Source organism: Mesocricetus auratus, unplaced genomic scaffold, assembly GCF_017639785.1.
Source record: "Mesocricetus auratus isolate SY011 unplaced genomic scaffold, BCM_Maur_2.0 Super-Scaffold_100011, whole genome shotgun sequence".
Classification (NCBI taxonomy): domain Eukaryota; kingdom Metazoa; phylum Chordata; class Mammalia; order Rodentia; family Cricetidae; genus Mesocricetus; species Mesocricetus auratus.
The window spans coordinates 7,547,211-7,564,534 of NW_024429195.1; the positions used below are offsets into that span (position 1 = coordinate 7,547,211).

The 17,324-nt window shown below is 45.5% G+C and overlaps 2 long non-coding RNA genes across 5 annotated transcripts in view; one reads left to right on the forward strand and one right to left on the reverse strand.

The window, feature by feature from the left end:
• The window catches only part of LOC106021769, a 30,047-nt gene extending 22,960 nt beyond the window's left edge, over window positions 1-7,087 (forward strand). The window contains exon 2 of the long non-coding RNA XR_001196943.3: window positions 6,835-7,087. This is a non-coding gene — a long non-coding RNA (uncharacterized LOC106021769). The remainder of the gene's footprint in view (window positions 1-6,834) is intronic.
• Window positions 1-17,324, reverse strand: part of LOC106021763 — a 106,373-nt gene that overhangs the window by 65,223 nt on the left and 23,826 nt on the right. The window lies entirely within an intron of this gene.

Here is a 17,324-nt window from a genome sequence, read left to right on the forward strand (position 1 = left end):
CCTGCCCTGGAGTATGGGCTCCAAGACGGTAGCTTATTCGCTCCAGGGCCCTGGCAAGGAGAGGTGGGGGAGGGTAAGAGGGGTATTTCTTTTCCTGGCTCACTCCCTAATGTCATGGGCGGGCTGACTGATTCCCTTTACCCAGAGTTAGAGGCAGCTCCCGCCAGACAGCCTTCCTCACAACACATCCATCCTTCTTGGGCTCCAGGAATTTCTCCGTCCTCCTTGCCCCTCCAGGCCTGCTGCCAGGAAGTGCAGAGTCTTCCCATCAGGCTGGTTGGGAAATCCATCGGCTGTCATTTTGCCATTATATCCTCTAGTATCTCAGAAGCACTATTTAAAACCCCATTTGGCCTCGCGAAGTCGCGAGCTTTGACACCGAGTAGTTTCGATTGTAATCTCTGTCAGTGTGGAAGGCTCACACAAGGCGACAGAGTCTCTCTGTATTTAAAAAAAATTGGGTAACAGCGATACAGCAATGTCCACCTTACGCGGCACACTGAGAATTCAATACTCTTTTTTACAAAGACTTTTTACTTATTTTTAATGGACATTGGGGTTTTGCCTGCATGCGTGTCTGTGTGAGGGGGTCAGCTCCCCTGGAAGGGGAGTTACAGACAGCTGTGGACTGCCGTGTGTGTGTGTGTGTGTGTGTGTGTGTGTGTGTGTGTGCTGGGAATTAAATCCAGGTCCCTTGGAAGAGCAACCAGTGCTCTTAACCTCTGAGCCATCTCTCCAGCTCCCAAAACTCTTTTTTTTTTTTTTTTTTTTTTTTTGGTTTTTACGAGACAGGGTTTCTCTGTATTGTTTTGGAGGCTGTCGGTCCAGCCTGGCCTCGAACTCACAGAGATCCGCCTGCCTCTGCCTCCCGAGTGCTGGGATTAAAGGTGTGCACCACCACTGCCCGGCTCCAAAACTCTTAATATAAAACATGGCAGATAAATAATTTCATTATCCCCTTCCCCACTGCAAAGGGCTAAATCACTAGGCAAAGTTTGCTAATACTTATTATCACGATATGCTGCTCCTTATTTGTTCTTGTTATTTTACAGCAACCCTGTAGACTATTTTGCCTATGGAGACACTGAAGAATAAAGAGTTTAGGAAACTTGGCTAAAGTTTGTCAGAACATAGAGGAGGTTACCAAATCCCAATTAGACTGTGGGGTTTTATAGTCTTGCTATAGTCTTCTGTGACTATAGCATAGTAGGTGTTCTATAATGTTAGTTTTTTTCCAAGAGTGGAGGCAGCTAAGCTAGCTTTGCAATAGGCAGGAGGCCAGAACACGCATGGCCAAGCAGCAGCTGCTTCCTGATAGCTTCAGGAACCTGTGTGGCGGAGAGTTTGCAGGCCAGAGATCTGATAACCAAGGGTTAGGCTGTTGCAAGCAGACAGAGACTGGAGAGCGGCAGGAGTGGCAGGGGGGGTGGTTGGCAAGGCAGGACACTCAAGCCAAGGACAGCGGGAAGCTCTACAAACAGCCTGAGCAATTCTCAGAATGACTCTGGGTTCCGATGGGACCGTCAGCCTCATTCCAGTCTGTGGTCAGGGGCGAAAGCATCTTTAAGAATACCCAGCCTCCAGCCAACCAGAACTTCCCGCTGCTTTCTTCACCTGGGCCAGCAGCCCCGGAGCTTTCTGGGATTTCTATTAAAATAGTCAGGTCCCAGAAATCCTTCTCTGCCAACATAAGGCCTAGGCCTTCACATGGAGCCTAGGACATATGGTTGAGCATCTGGGAGGGGGCAGGTCGTCCGGGAGTGCCGGCAAGTGACGCATGCTTTCACCGTAAAGGATGTGTCACAGTAAATTGCTTTGTAAGTGCTCCCTCCCCTCTTTTTTGCACAGAGAAACATAAAGGAAGACAAATTACCCAAGGCACCGCGGCACTGTGTGACTATGCCAAAGCTTAGGCTGGAGACACTTACTGACATCTCCTTAAATATCTTTTTAATATCTTGGCCAGATCAGACATACCAACAGCATGACAAAGTTTGCAAATCAATGCCCCAGCTGTTTTGGGTTTTTAATAAAACTGAATATGATCTATTTAAAATGATTGTTTTCTACAGGGCTTTTCCAGAACCAGGGCTGTGCGCAGCCCTAAGGCAGGAGTTGGCTCTCAAAGAGGTTCTCTTTCTAGATTCCACAGGGTGGGGTGGAAGCCAGGCATCTGCAGAATTAATGCTGTCAGGCCCCTGGCCTCCCAACTCTGTGCTCAGTGATGGGTTTACCAAACTGCGGCTGAAGAATCTGAAGGGTTTTTTTTTTTTAATCACAGTTTCTCCATCTGGGATCGGTTCAAATGATTCGTCTGAGATTTTATTAGAAGTCCCAGCCCAGGCAAAGTCTTTTTAGCTGATTACTGCCATGGTAGAGACCAAAAGAGATTCTATCAAAGATTTAACCCTATGCATGTGACTCTGGCCCCAAGAAAAACAAAAGGAGATGTGTAAAACTGTCACCACAGCAGAGCTCCCAATTTCAAAGTTCCCATGCAAATAGGGAAGTAGTCTTATCAAGTTTGGGGTCCAAATAAGAGGAAAAACTCAATCTAAGTGCCCATATATCCCAGTTTTGTAATGTTGTTTTATAATGTTATAACTGTTGTTATAATGTTGCAACTCATCTAGGCCATACATGTGACACTACAATAAACAAACATGTCTTTTTTGAGGATGCATTGGGAGATTATTCTATGAGTTTGAAGACATTGTAGCATAATTAGAAATGTCTTACCTACTCTCACAATTTGCTCTCTCTTCTGCAGTTTATATAAAATGTCTGAGCACACCCACCCCTCTGACTTTGCTAATATTTTGCCTGGGCTACTTGACTACTGATCTGTGTTTCCCCCTGGCCCAGCCGAAGAAGCCCCCCCAGAGCCCTCCTCTGTTTTCCCAGGCTCCGTGTCTCAACAGCTCGTCCCAGGCAACTGAAGTGGCCTTTTTCCTTCTCTTTTGTCTCTCCTCCTCTCCTCTCCTCTCCTCTCCCTTCTTTCCCCCCTTTTTCTTTCTTTCCTCATTTTTCTCTAACCACAGGCAAAGCACTGTCTCCCTAATTCTCTAAAGTTATCTGTTCCTGAATTTTTCCCTTAACCACAGCAGAGAAGATTGACTAGCTGAGGCCAGGAAGTATGGAAAGAATGTCAACAATTTACCACTAAAATATACATTAAGAATATTTCCAGCAGTGTAATCTCCAGGTTGAATTTCTAAATCTAGGTTTCTCTTGTCACATGACTGTCCATTTTCACATGTGTTTGTGTCACTTTCACCCGTAATTTATCCTGCCCTAAATGAACTCTCTCTGAGAGGTAGGACGGAATAAAAACAAAGAAGTCATAGATAGTTGTCTTTCCCATAAGACAGTATATAAATACCATTCGAATTTTTTAATTACAGAAATTGATTTATTATATGGGCGTGTATGTGTGTGTGTGTGTGTGTGTGTGTGTGTGTCACAGCATGTCTGTGGAGGTCAGAGGACAACTTGCCAGAGTCCATTCTCTCCTTCTATCCTGTGGGTTCTGGGGATTGAACTCAGGTCCTCAGGTTTGGTAGCAAACACTTTTTATAAGCTAAGTTACCTCACCAATCCAAATCATCAGAGAGTTTAATAGACACAAAAAACCATGAGATTTTAATAGACATGAAGACATGAGTGAAAATGCAAGCAGGTGCAGTGCCTCCCGTCAACAGCTAGTTCTGTTAGCAGAGATCCCCAATCCTAAACGCCTAGGCACTCGGGAGAATGAAATGATGAATGATAGCATCCTGACTCAGACACTGCCGCCTGAGCTTTTCTCATCGGCACTGTGGCTTGAGTACAATTTCCGTGTGTCCTCCCCGGGGTCACATATTGGAAGCATAGTTAACAGTCGGTGCTGTCAGTGTGGTTCAAGGGCGGCGTCAGACAGAGGAACTGCACTAAGTGAAATAAGCCAGACAGAGAAATTCAAGTGCCATGAGCTCTCTCTCATATGCAGAAACTGAAAAAAGGGGGTGGGGTTAGGGGAGGCTGACCTGAAAAATAAGGTCTAATTACTAGGAATTGAAGAGTCTCCAGACATTGTGAAGGTCGTATGGATAAATAATCTATACACACATCATGCATGTTTATGACTGTGTGGCATCAGTGTATACTGACAGAAAGCAAAAGTATAGCATTAAAAAAAGAGTGCTGGCATGTTTAACTGGTGGTCTGTGTGCGAGATCTTTAGGTTACAGGGACACTGTCCTTGCAATGGGCTAGAACAGTTCTCCTGGGACCCTGCTTAGTTCTTTCAAGAAGGTCGTTATTAAAGAGCCAGGTGGCTGTTTCTCTACTCTGACTCTCTGTTGTATCATGTGATTTCTTTCTCTTGCGCGCAATCCAACCATTGTCATACCATCTGCTATGGAACCTTTTCTAGATAAAGGCCAAACCAGTGGATCTGAGTTAGAACTTTTGGCTTCTAAACAGTGAGCTAAATAAAGCTCTTCTTTGCAAACTACCCGACTTCATGTGTTTTGTTTTAGTAGCAGAAAATGTACTAATACAGACAGAGAATTACATGGAGATTCCTTTATTCAACTCCCTTAGCGTATGTAGGGTGTAGTTAATAATACTACGCCAAGGTGTGTGTATGTGTGTGTGTGTGATACCACTTAATCCTCGTAACGAAGCTACAAAGGGGTCATTTCCATTTTGGAGATAGTAAACTCTGACACAGAGAAGTGAAGCCCCTTGTCCAAGCTGAAGTGCTGGATGGAAGTTTCCAGCACAGGCATTTAGTTCTCTAACCCAATTCCAAAGGACTTGAACTTGAGTTTCCTAGAGAAAGACCCCATTCTATGTCCTTTGCCTTCCTCTGATAGCTGCTAATAGTCTGTCTCTCTCTACTCTATCATAACATGTCCCGATGTGCTGGTGTAGCCGTTGCCATCCAAGATGTCTTTCCCCAAGGGCTCAGACCAGGGTCTCTCTGATGTGCATACAGGGTTGCTTCTGGAGCACATGTGCTTTCCAGATGTCCCCTCTGCGGGAGACTCCACTTGGGATCCTTGGAAGTGTGTGCTGCAATTGTGTGTAAATGCTGCTCCTCAGCTGTCCCAGCTTGGCAATAATTGATGAGAGGTGTGGCTGTGTTAGATCTGAAGGCAGACATTCTATAGGTTTGGTCCTTCAGAGTTCAATTTTTTAAGGGACTAAAGCTGTCCTTAGAATAAAAGGTCCTGCTGACTTTATCAAATTCGCTTTAGTCATGAGAACATCATATATTATTAGTGGGTGAGGTTTCTTTGGAGATACTATCCCCACTTCTATCCCTTTCCTTAAGAGAGTTAGTACTTGAAAGTTGTTGTTTTGTTCAACTTGTCTCTACATATTTCCTAATTCGGGGCATTGGAGCTTGAAAGTCGCTAACAATTATGGACTATAAGAACAGTGTGGCAGATTGGCATGAGGCTCTCCTTTCCTATTTGATACTCGAAGGGTTTCTTTGTTGTTTCTTGTCCATCACAATCCATTCTGAACCCCAGCATACTCAGTTTTCCCTTGGAGAATGGTGCCCCCTCGTTGTGGGAGATATTGCTAGTTTAGACTGAACATCCATTCCCTCCTCTGGGAACCGAAGAGAAAAGCACTTTTTGCATAAATGTTGTATGTTTTCTTTCACATGCAGAGTCTAAGCTTTTTAATAAAAACATGTAATTAGTGGGATTGCAGATAAGAGGGAAGGGGGAAGAATACAAGAAAGGATGATGGGGTGAAATATTATTAAAGTGCATTATACGCATTCATGAAAAGTCATAGTGAAACCCATTATCTTGAACAATTAACACACACTAATAAAAATGAAGCCCATTATCTTGAACAATTAATATGCACTAATAAGGAGGCTCTGTCTTGTAGAATTACCATATATATAATATATACACATATATTATATATATATATATATCATAGACTTTTGTTTTCTTCATTGATTAAATAATTAAAAGGCAGGAAAAGTCTGAGAGTGAAGCAAAGCCCAAGTTTACTCAAAGAGGACACGTTTATTAGAGTTTAAATATCCAAGGCAGTCATGCTATAAATCTCAGCGGCTGCCTGGAGGAGGAAAACGAACAAGGAGTGGTGGGTCCTAGGGCCTGCGCTACAGAGCATGAATTCCGGGAAGGGAACATGTGATTTATCATTAAGGGGAATGATTATTCTACCTATTTCTTTGGATGGCTTAAGGTGAGATGGCCTTTAGACTTCATAGGGGTCATCCTGCTTTCCTGAGAAGTGGCCTCTTGGTTAGGTGTCTGCCTGGCCTCACTGGGTTAGCTTGTTTGCTTCTGTTTTGGGTAGTGTGCAATGTTAGGTCTTCACCCAGGCCAGAGGCTTCATCCTCTTTACCAGAAGAACCCAGGGTTCCCTTAAGGGGCCTTCGCAACTGCTGTGACAGTGCCAGCTCTTCTGTCTGCCCCTTGGTTCTATTGCTATTGTCCTATGGACCATCCAGGACATTTGGCTTCAATGCGACCGTGCAGCTTTTCTGCCTTGTTGGACATTGTGTAGTTGGCATGAGGATGGAGAGCATACTTTTAACTGTGAACTATGACACTGTGACGTCCCCTTGACAGGGTCTGGAATCTCCTAGGAGACAGACCTCGGGATATGTCCGTGAAGGTATCCCCAGGGAGGATTAAGCGAAGGGACGAGATCTGCCCTTAGACTGGATGACACCCTCCAGTGGCCTAGACATAAAATTCGGGCGGGGCGGGGCGGGGCGGGGCGGGGCGGGGCGGGGGGGGGTGGGAGAGGGGGGAGGGAGAAATGTTGCTAGCCTGACTTCACCTCTTCCAGAGTGAGCGGGTCTATGGCCGTCACTACTGCCATCCTCCACCGACAAGGTTCGTCTTTCCAGTGTGAGCTGAATACCAGGGACGCTCCAGGGATCGTCCGGGCCTTCGGCACCAGACTGGGACTGTTTGAAGCGCTCAGCTCTGTGAACTAAGAGTTACCGGGTTCTCAGCTTTTCCAGCCTGTGGACAGCCACTGGTGGACTGCCCAGCGCCTAGCGTGTAAGCCAATCTAATAAATCCCCTTTTATAATGTTTATACATTCTGACCATTCTGTTCCCCTGGAGAACACTGCCTAATACATACACACTGAGGGAAGAGTGCACGGAACTGCGTGAGAGATTTACAAATAATTAACACAAGGGTTCATGTAGCAGGACCATCTGGGTCACCAGCCTCCGACGGGTCTCTGTGTGCCTCTCAGCAGTGGAAAGCCCTCCGTTTCTCAGGACAGCTTCATGGGTGTGGGGTCCCACCTGGGTCCCGTTGCTGCTTAAGTCTCCAAATAACACATGAGACACTATATTAATTACAAAGTCCTTGGCGGTTTGCTTTGGTTTCTTGTAGGAGGAAGTCTGTATGCCGCCATTAAACATGTGACTTATTAGAGGCGCATACAGATGAGGTAATAAAAGGGCGGTTTACCACACCGCTAACCATACCCACTTTAGGCAGGACTAAAGACATATACGGCTGGATGTAAAGACGTATACGTACGCAGGCGGTGAACTACGTCACTAGCCAGGCCCACTTTTGGGCATGGCTAGGGGGCGTTATGGGGGAAGGTATAAAAGACAGCACACAGGAAATCTCGCTCTCTCTTTTCCTGGAGTTCGGCTTCCGGTTCGGCAGCAGAAAACTGCTTGGCTCATCTGGGTTACTTGTTTGGTATCTTGTGAGTAATTTCTACAATAAATACTTAGTTTTACTTCTAGTAAGTGTCGAGTATCGTTACAGCGTCCCTTGGAGCGTACAGAATGGTTGTCAGGAGTGGGATTGAATTTCCACGCAAAACAACAAAAGCTTTAAAGGAATTTTAGAAACAGAAGAATGGAGAGAAGCACAGATTTTGGTAGCAGCATTTTTCTCAGGTGTGCTCTGTTTTGCTAGCCACAAGCCGAGATTCACGTGGCTCGCTTACTGGAGTCTTCCTGACTCGGCATAAAAAAAAAAAACAAGGTTGTTTTAAGAGACTCTGCTAATGATTAAAAGGTGTGTACGTACAGCTGGAAGTGGCAGCATTTGCTGGATGTCAGCATAGACTGAGGTGGTAAGCTGGGGTCACGCTTATGCCCGCCATCTTGACGGAAAAAAAAAACAAAAACAAAAAACGGCAGTTTAAAACAGCTGCGGTTTTATAGATAAGACACGAGGCCAGAAAAACATAAAGATTTACAGTAAAGTCAGACTTGGATGAACAAAGCCTCTAAAGGTTTACAGTGTGTTTAAAAATATACATGAGATTGAGAGAGAAAATGAAACGGCAAAGCGGTAAATAAATACAAAAGCCGGCGTTGTGGTGGCGCACGCCGGTAGGATTTACTCCAGAGGCAGAGGCAGGCGGATTTCCAAAGAGAAACCCTGTCTCAAAGAAAAATAAATAAAAGTAAAAGAAATAAAATAATAATAGAAATAAATAAGCCACGCAAAGATGGAAAATACACAGAGTCTGGACACTGTACGCTATTGTGTTTTTCAGTTTTTTCATTGCTAAGGAAGGAACAAATGCTAAAGTACTCTTGATTATAAATGCTGCTGAATTAATTCAACTTATATCTTTTGAAAATGCCTTGACTTCAAAATTTAAGTATAAGGATATGTTACTCGGAAAAGGAGATTTTATGTTTCTACAGAAAATGAAAAGCTGAGGATTCCTTCCAGGCTTCTGTGGTTTGACGAACCAAGACACCCGGAAGCAGTGGACCAGGTGTTCCAACAACTGAAACAGTTAAGATGATGGAGCTTTACAGACCACGAAAATAAGGACTTATACAGGTTTCTGAGTTTTGTCATGATTCCCATGGTATGAACAGCGCCCCCTTCCAGCAGGAAGCAGTTTGGAATGAGCGACGTCCCAATTCCCATCTTGATTATAAATCTTTGTTTTCATTTAAATGGGATTGTTTATAATTGGCTAATGATCACAGCCGATCTTTTTTTAATGGTAAAAAGGGGAATTATGGTATGGGTATTGTTTTCATTTATTGAGACAAAATCAAGGTCAATTTTGTGATGCTTATATTTCTCCTCTTGATTAAGTATTGTGCTTATACTGATCTTTTAAAATGTAATGCGTAATTAAATACAGATTATAGATAGTTACTTATAATAGTCAGAATTTATAGTTAGGTAAGTTAGGTTTTCTAGGTATACAAAAATATATTTGAGATAGATAAACAGTCTTCAAACCTCTCAAAGACCTTCAGAAAATGGCATTTAAAATGGTTTAGGGTTTTTCTTGACAATGAGAAATGTCTGCTCCTGGCAGCACCAATTACGTCTGAGAGGAACATGGGCATCAAAGAAACTTGTTATGGAGTTTGCTTTCAACATGGCAAGATTAGCCATTTGGGCAAGAAACTGTTCTTGCCTAGACTGTTTGACTGTTGCTGTATAAACTGGACATGCAGGACCCACAGGAAAGTGACTACTGAACTCAGTCTTACAGGGTTCCTGCTTCATGGAAGAGTCTAAGAGACTTTCTGCAGGACAAAGAAAAATGACTGACACACTGCCAATGCAGATGGACAGTTTGAAATTTCCTGCTTTGCTGAGAAATCTTCTGGATACATTGTGGCCTATGGGCTGAAGATGGATGCCCCAACATTATAGAGGAACTTTGGGTGACTGTCCAGGTAGCAAGATGTCTCTGTCAATCCTAGTGTTTATATATTATCCTTCTGTGGTCTTTGATGGAGTTGAAGATAGTTATAATTATAGTTTTCCTTAGTTATAATAAAAGATACATATAGAACTTTGGACTCACAAGGATGGGATGGATGATATTTTCTTTAAATCTTGCTAAAATATTGTAACTATGTTCTTGGATAACTGTTCTGTTATAAATAATTACACTATGTTAAAGTTAAGGCCTTTCTTTTTGTTTAAACAGAAAAGAGGAGATGATGGGGGAAGTCCTGTACATTTGTTAATAAAGCACTGTTGGCCAATAGGAATCTAGATGGGTGGGACTAGGAGTCCAGGAGGATTCTGGGAAGGAAAAACACAAGAGAGTTCGAGATGTAACGCCATGAGGTAGGAGTCCGGTAAGAGACATACTTAGATTAACAATTATGGGGTAACTACTTAAGTCAGAGCTAGCCAGTAAGAAACAAGCAAGGCCAACAGCTTCATAATTAATATATCCTCCTGTGTGTTTATTTGGGGACTACAAAGCGGCAGAGCCCAGGTAACTGGCGGGGGATAAACCGAAGCGGCTAGGAAAGAAAAATCTTCTCTTTACAGTTTCTAACTGGCTAGCTCTGACTTAATTATTAGCCCATAATTAATATATATTTTATAAGGACTTATCCTTATGAGGACGCACTCTTGAGCACCCATTCCTCCCGGGAGATCCGATGGTGACCACTCTTCTCACTATGTTTCCCAGAATCCTCCTGGACTCCTAGTCCTGCCTATCTTGCTTCCCTATTGGCCAACAGTGGTTTGTTGACATATACACAGAAGGACGTTCCCCATCAGGTGTGCAAGGCCTTCAGATGCTCTGTGCTCAGATGTCCCTCTTCCCACCCTGTGTGGTTAAACACTCTTGGCCTTCCTCCTCGGAACTTCCTCCTCCTGTAGTTCTCGAACAAATGAATCCACATTTCTCTATTCTCCAAGGCCCACAAATTACATAGCATGTCCGCCTTCACTCTCAGGTGCTATAGTTCTGAGTTTTGTGGTGATCCTCTTGGGCTCTGTACCTCTACCATCTCTGCGTTGCTGTTGAAGGACTGCTTCTCTTTGGTGTGCGCTGATGATCCTTGCTGTAAAACCTACCCAACCCATGGGTTCTGCTTTGTAGGTCCCCGCTCCCCGCTCAATTCTTTCCCAGCGCATTTAGTTTCACCTCGGCTTGCCACGTGGTGACCTCTGTTTCTTAGAGTCAATGAAATGTAGCTGCTGGTTTATTACTAAGACACTCTGTTTGTTTGTTTGTTTGTTTTGTTTTGTTTTTCAAGACAGGGTTTATCTGTATTGTCTCGGAGGCTGTCCTGGAACTTTCTCTGTAGACCAGACTGGCCTCAAACTCACAGAGATCCGCCTGCCTCTGCCTCCCGAGTGCTGGGGTATGCCACCAACGCCCAGCCATTACTAAGACACTTGACAGAGTCTGCCAGTCTCTCTCTCTTTTTTTTCCTCCTCAGAAAAGGTTGCTATAGGCCGTGCACTAGTCACTTTCTCTGGCTCTAGAACGCCGCAACCAGAAGCAACTTCCAGAGGAAAAGAGTTTATTTGGCTCACGGTTTCAGAGGCATGAGTCCATTGTGATGTGCGGAAATCCGTGACAGCAAGCGTGTGGGCAGGAGCAGGAAGTTGAGCGGTCATATCACTAACTGTAAAAATGAGCGGGGTGGGGGAGTGGAGGGTGGGGGCTGGAGGTTTAGGGGATGGGGGTTGGGGGATGGGGGTGGAGAGGTGGGGTGGTGAGGGTGGGGGGTGGGGTAGGGGGTGGAGGTTGGGGAGTGGGGAGGTGGGGGGTGGGTGTGGGGAGTGGGGGGTTGGGGATGGGGAGTTGGAGGGTTGGGGGATGGGGAGGTGGGGGTGGGTGTGGGGAGTGGGGGTTTGGGGATGGGGGTGGGGAGGTGGGGGGGTGGGGAGGTGGGGGTGGGGTTACCCACACAAGAGAAAGTAAGCTGAATCTGGGATGAGGCCTTCGAAGGCTGACCCCAGTGCTGTGCTTCCTCCACCAAGGCGCCGCCTCCTCCAAACGTATTACTGTCCGGTACCTGAGCCTCTGGGGTCATTTCTCATCCAAACCATTACAGGCTGCAGATAGATGTCACCATCTTGGAGAACGCCCCCATGATACATGGTTGAAGCGGGGTCTCCATGTCTCAATAAGCTGTGCCCTCAGTACTTAGAGCCATGGTAGGCAAGTGATCCACACAGAACCAACAACAATTCCTAGGGCTTCTGTACTTGACCTGTCGAAGGTGGTCTGTAGTCACCCTGTTATCAAGGCACAGGGAAGCTTTACTATGGCCGGAGACACTAGAGACCACAGAGCACTCGTGGAAGGCAGGGGAAGCAACAGGGTGTCTTGGGGTGTCTTCATTGACGGTGGCACAAAAATCAGAAGACAGGAATGTTGTCCAGCAGACTTCCCTTTAGCCTCTGTGGTTCCTGGGTGACCTTAAAGGACACGCCAGTGTTCTGTGAGGCTTGGGCTTAGAGTGTCACCATGCTCTTCCCTGCTTCACTATTCCCTGCACCCTAACGTAAACTGAAGATGTTCGTCTCGGCCACTGCCATCAGAACTGGTACTGTAGTGAAACCCAATGAACTTACTAATTGGACTTGAGATCCCAAAACCAGCCTCCCTTGAAGACTCACTGTTCTTATCAATGGAGATTCTCTATGCTCAGGCTCCGCATCTCAGAAGCAAGTGGAACAGCTCCGAGGAAGCAGTCAGTCCACAAGTGGCAGCCCAGCGAAGGGGACTTGGAGTAGAGTGCCCGTCACATGACTCTACTCATCTTTAGGTTCTTGAGTTATTTTCCTCCACGTCCACTCTTTTGCCTATCTTTAGGGCACCAGCATGCGTCACCTGATAGAAGCTGGATTTCCTATATGCAATCTCGTTTCTCACAGCTCCATGATCTAGGAGCTTGTAGCTTTATGATAAGAGTGTCTAGCACAGGCAAAGCCCTCGATTTGATCCTCAATACCACGAGAAAACAAGTATAAAGTGATGCTGTTGCTGAAAAAGAAAAATTGAGGAAACCCCTACTCCCAAAGCAGTGAAAGCAATATAGAATTTTTTAAATCATAAAGCGACAATCTGCCGTCCCAAGGATGTGGTGTGGCCCTAAATTCTTTGTAGGCACTTAAGGTCATTTATGAAGTAGCTCTTGCTTACCTTTCCAACTATCTCAGTTAAGGTTTCATTGCTGTGAAGAGGCACCTGGATCATCACAACTCTTATACAGAAAATCAATTATTTGGAGTTGACTTACAACTCTGAGGTGCAGCTCATTATCATCATGGCAGAAGGCATGACAGTGTGCAGGCACACGGCGCTTGAAAAGAAGCTTGAGGGTTCTACGTCTGGATCCGGAGGCAGCAAGAAGAGAGAGACGCTAGGCCTGGCTTGAGCATCTGAAAACCTCCAAGCCCACTCATGGTGACACACTGCCTCCAACAAGGCCACGCCAACTTCAACAAGATGACACCCCCTACAGTACCACTTCCTATGGACCAACATGCACCAACATTCTATGGAACCCATTCCCATTCAGACCAGAGACTGGAGTGTTACTGTGATAGGCCAGACAATGTTTTTGTTTGGAAGAATCTGGAACACCTTGGGACTTTGAACTAAAAAAGTGATTGGACCTTTTAGGAGGGGTTTAATGGGCCACCCTCATAGGAACATGGAAGACAGTGGTGCTGAGACCTATTTGAGCGGTGGGGGTCTGGCTCAAGGGGTTTCAGAGGGAAGGAGAATATGTGCGCGCGGCCTAGAGACCATTCTTGTGATTTTTGGCAAAGAGTGTGGCTGCTTTTTAGCTTGTCCAAAAAGTCTGTCTGAGGCTAAACTGAAGAGTTTTTGGATGAATTGTGTTGGCAGAGGGGATTTCAAAACAGCCTAGTATGGACTGTATTTGTGTGGTTATTAGTGACCAGACCTATAATGAAAAAGAGCAAGCTGAGCAAGGAAAAATACAGAATGTACAGTTTGAGGAGAAAAGGGGCACCCAGGGAGTGTGGGCAGATCAAAAGGAAAGACTCGTGTTAAGTGGAATAAAGGGAATTGTGGTGGTTTGGAAGAAAATGACCCCCAAAAGGAGTGGCACTATTAGGAGGTGTGGCCTTGTTGGAGTAGGTATAGAAGAAGGTGGAGGAAACGGGTCACCTTGAGTCAGGCATTGAAGTCTCTTTTGCTCAAGCTTCACTTAGCGTCATAGTCTACTTCCTGTTGACTGATATCAACATGTAGCAGCTCCTTCCCCAGCACCACGTCTGGCTGTACACACTGGTCATGACGGTAATAGACTAAGCCATCTAATCGGGGCTGGTTTACAGTTTCAGAACTGCTGTCGTCACGGTGTCTCTTCAAAGCAAGAGAAACCCTAAGACAGAATTGGTGACCTCAGGGCAAGACCCCCACCCAGCTAAGCTTCCAACTTATGAAAAGGAACTAAAACGAAAAGCTTAGGGCCAGGTGTGTTGATGTGCATCGTTAAATCCAGCACTCTGGAGGCAAAGGCTGGTGGATCTCTGAGTTCAAGTCCAGCCTAGTTTACAGATTGAATTCTAAGACACTAAAGTTTAGACAGTGAAGGGAACCATCAAAACCAGAAAGCTGTTGAAACATATTTGAACAAAGGGGCCATGTTCCAGCTCCAGCATGCAGCAGAACGTGGCAGCTTCAGCCGTGTGGTTCTGGCTTTGATATCAATGATACAAGAAAGGGGTTATGGAATTTCCCTTCATGACCAAGGAAAGCCGCTGAGGCCGGGCATGTGTCAGGGGTATTCCTGAATGGAGGCCTAGATAGGCCACTGTGTGAAGCTGTGATTGCGTCGAAGACCCCAGATGTTGGAGATGCCAGGGTTGCAGGATACCTGCTGAGGAGAGCTACTAGAAGGGAGTGGAACCAGCGCAAGAAAAAGAAGTGTGCTGCAGTCAATAATGCAGGAGTTAGAGGCCTGGTGAGTACTTTGATGTCAGACATGGAGATGTAGAGTTTGGAGTTTGCCCAGCTGGTTTTCAGTCTTGATATGGTCCAATGTGTCCTTACCTTGGTCCAATATTACTCCTTTTTGGAATGGTAATATATATCCCGTGCCATTGTATGTGGGAAGTATGTGATCTGCGTTTTGATTTTATAGGGAATTATAGTTAAGAGATTGCTATGGCAACACAATAGAGCTGACCCTAATGGTATAGGTATAACAGAGCTGATTCTGAGGATGGGAAAGCAAGAGAACTGGACACACCCCTACCTCATTGCTGGAAGAGGTGAATTGGCCAGGGCAATGATGGGGAGCTCACCTCCCCATGATGAGGACAGGGGAGAACTGGTGGGCTGACCAACCCTGCAGCTGCCCAGGTCCAGAACCAGGGTTATGACTTAGCCCATCCCAACATCCACCCCGTCCATGATCTACTAGAGCACGTGAAGGGACCTGAACCACAGACCAAAAGCTGCAGATCTCCACAACACGGGGCAGCAACAGGATACCCAAGAGGAGCCCCAATGAGGACACAACATTGATTGTGTAGCAGAAACCAGAGGCCTCGAACCAGAGCAATGACTCTTTGCAATGAACACTTGCAAGTAAAGATTGTGGACAAACGGGGTTACCGAAGTGTTTAGCTGGTTATTCTTTATCAATAAAAAAATTGGAAAAAAAACCAGGTCTAGATAACTGAATGTCTTCTACGATGCCCCTCAATGCAGCTAGAGGAGGACCGCGTAAGCGATGGCGCCTGTAACGGAAGTGACAGGGCCGGGAAAGGAGAGTAAGAGTGAAAGACAAGTCAGGTCCTTTAAAGGCGGGGTGGAGCTGAACCTCATCCGTGCCTTACTCCTCCAGCTCAAGGATCCACCCGAAGATAAACCGTGGCTCGCTTCTTATTCCTTATCAACAACAAAGAACTGTCACACAACGGGGTACTGCATGACCCACTGTGTCACACCGCAGCTTCCATGGCAAGATTTATTTTATTTTTTTCCTTTAAGCTTGTTTTATTTTGGTGGAGGGTGCAGGGGCAGAGGGCAGTTGTCAAGGGATGGGGGAAGTGAACGGGATCAAGATTCATGATGTAAAAGATGCACAGAATAAATTAGGAAGGAGGAAAAGAGAGAGAGATGGCCATGGGTGTCATAGGAGACTTTGGACTTTTAGACAGGGATGAGACATGCACTAAGGACTCCTGAAGTTGGAGTGAGTGAGTTTCCGCAATATGATACAGGGGCCAGAGAGTGGAATGCTGTGGTCTCAATAGGGCTGGCCCCACAGACTCATGTGCTTGAGTGCCTGGTCACCAGGGAGTGGCAATATTGGAAGGTACGGACTTACTGAAGTGGGTTTGACTTTGTTGGAGGAAGTGTGTCACTGCAGGTGGGTTTTGGGGTTTCAAAACCTCAAGCCAGGCCCAGGGTCTTTCTCTTCCTGCTGCCTCGGGACTCAAATGTAGAAGCTTCAGGCTCCTTCTGCAGCACCACATCTGCCCGTACACCACCATGCTTCCCGCCATGATGATAATGGACTAAACCTCCTAATTGCAAAGCAGCCCCAATCAACTATTTCCCTTTAAAAGAGCTGCCATGGTCACGGCATCTCTTCACAGCAATAGAGCCCTAACTAAGACTCCAACCTTAACCTCACTGCCTTTTTTATGCCCACATCACCCTGCCATTCTCTCTCACTGACTTAAATCCACTTCTTTGCCTCCTTGCCCTGTTTGCTTGTTTTTAAAGAATTATCTTACCTTGATTGTATGTGTATGAGTGTTTTGCCTGCATGTATGTACATGCACCACCTGTGTGTAGCGACAGCAAAAGCCAGAAGACAGTGTTAGACTCCTTAGATTTCCTGACACTAGAGTTACACATTCATTGCCATGTGGCTTCTGGGAAGCAAACCTTGGTCTTCTACAAGAGATCTTAAATTTCTGAGCCATATCTACAATTCTGTTTATTTTATTTATTTATTTTTTGTGATACAAGAGCTCATTATGTAGCCTCGGATATCTTCAGACTGTGCTGTCCAGCTTCTCCTCGAACTCATTGCCCTCCTTTTTGGGCTTCCTGAGGGCTGGCATTGCAGGTGTGAGTGGATTTGTTTTTCCTGTTTCGAAACTTTCCCTCACCCCTCTCCCTTGTTCTATACTATGTTTCTTTAAATCTTTATTTATTTACTTATTTATCCACTCATATTTATTGATTTTTGTTTGAGGCAGGGGAAGGGATTGAGTCAGAGTCTCATACTGCTGGTGTCGATGGATAGGTAGCTCAGGCTAGCCTCAAATTGGCAGTGATCCTCCAGCTCCCACTTCCCGAATGGCGAGACTGTGGATTTGCACCACAATGCTCAGTAAGACTTTGACTTAGGTATCTTTTCTTTCAAGAACTTCCCCCGAATCACGAAAACAAGGGTTCATCATCATCACCACTTTCTGTGAGAGGAAAAAGGTAGACAGAGGGTCTCTGGTAGCCTCCTTCAATGCCACCATTCTCCCATTGAGGATGCCATTGTCCTTTCAGGCCCCAAGCCTGGTTTGGGAAGTTGCTGAGGAGTGTGCACTATTGCAGGCTG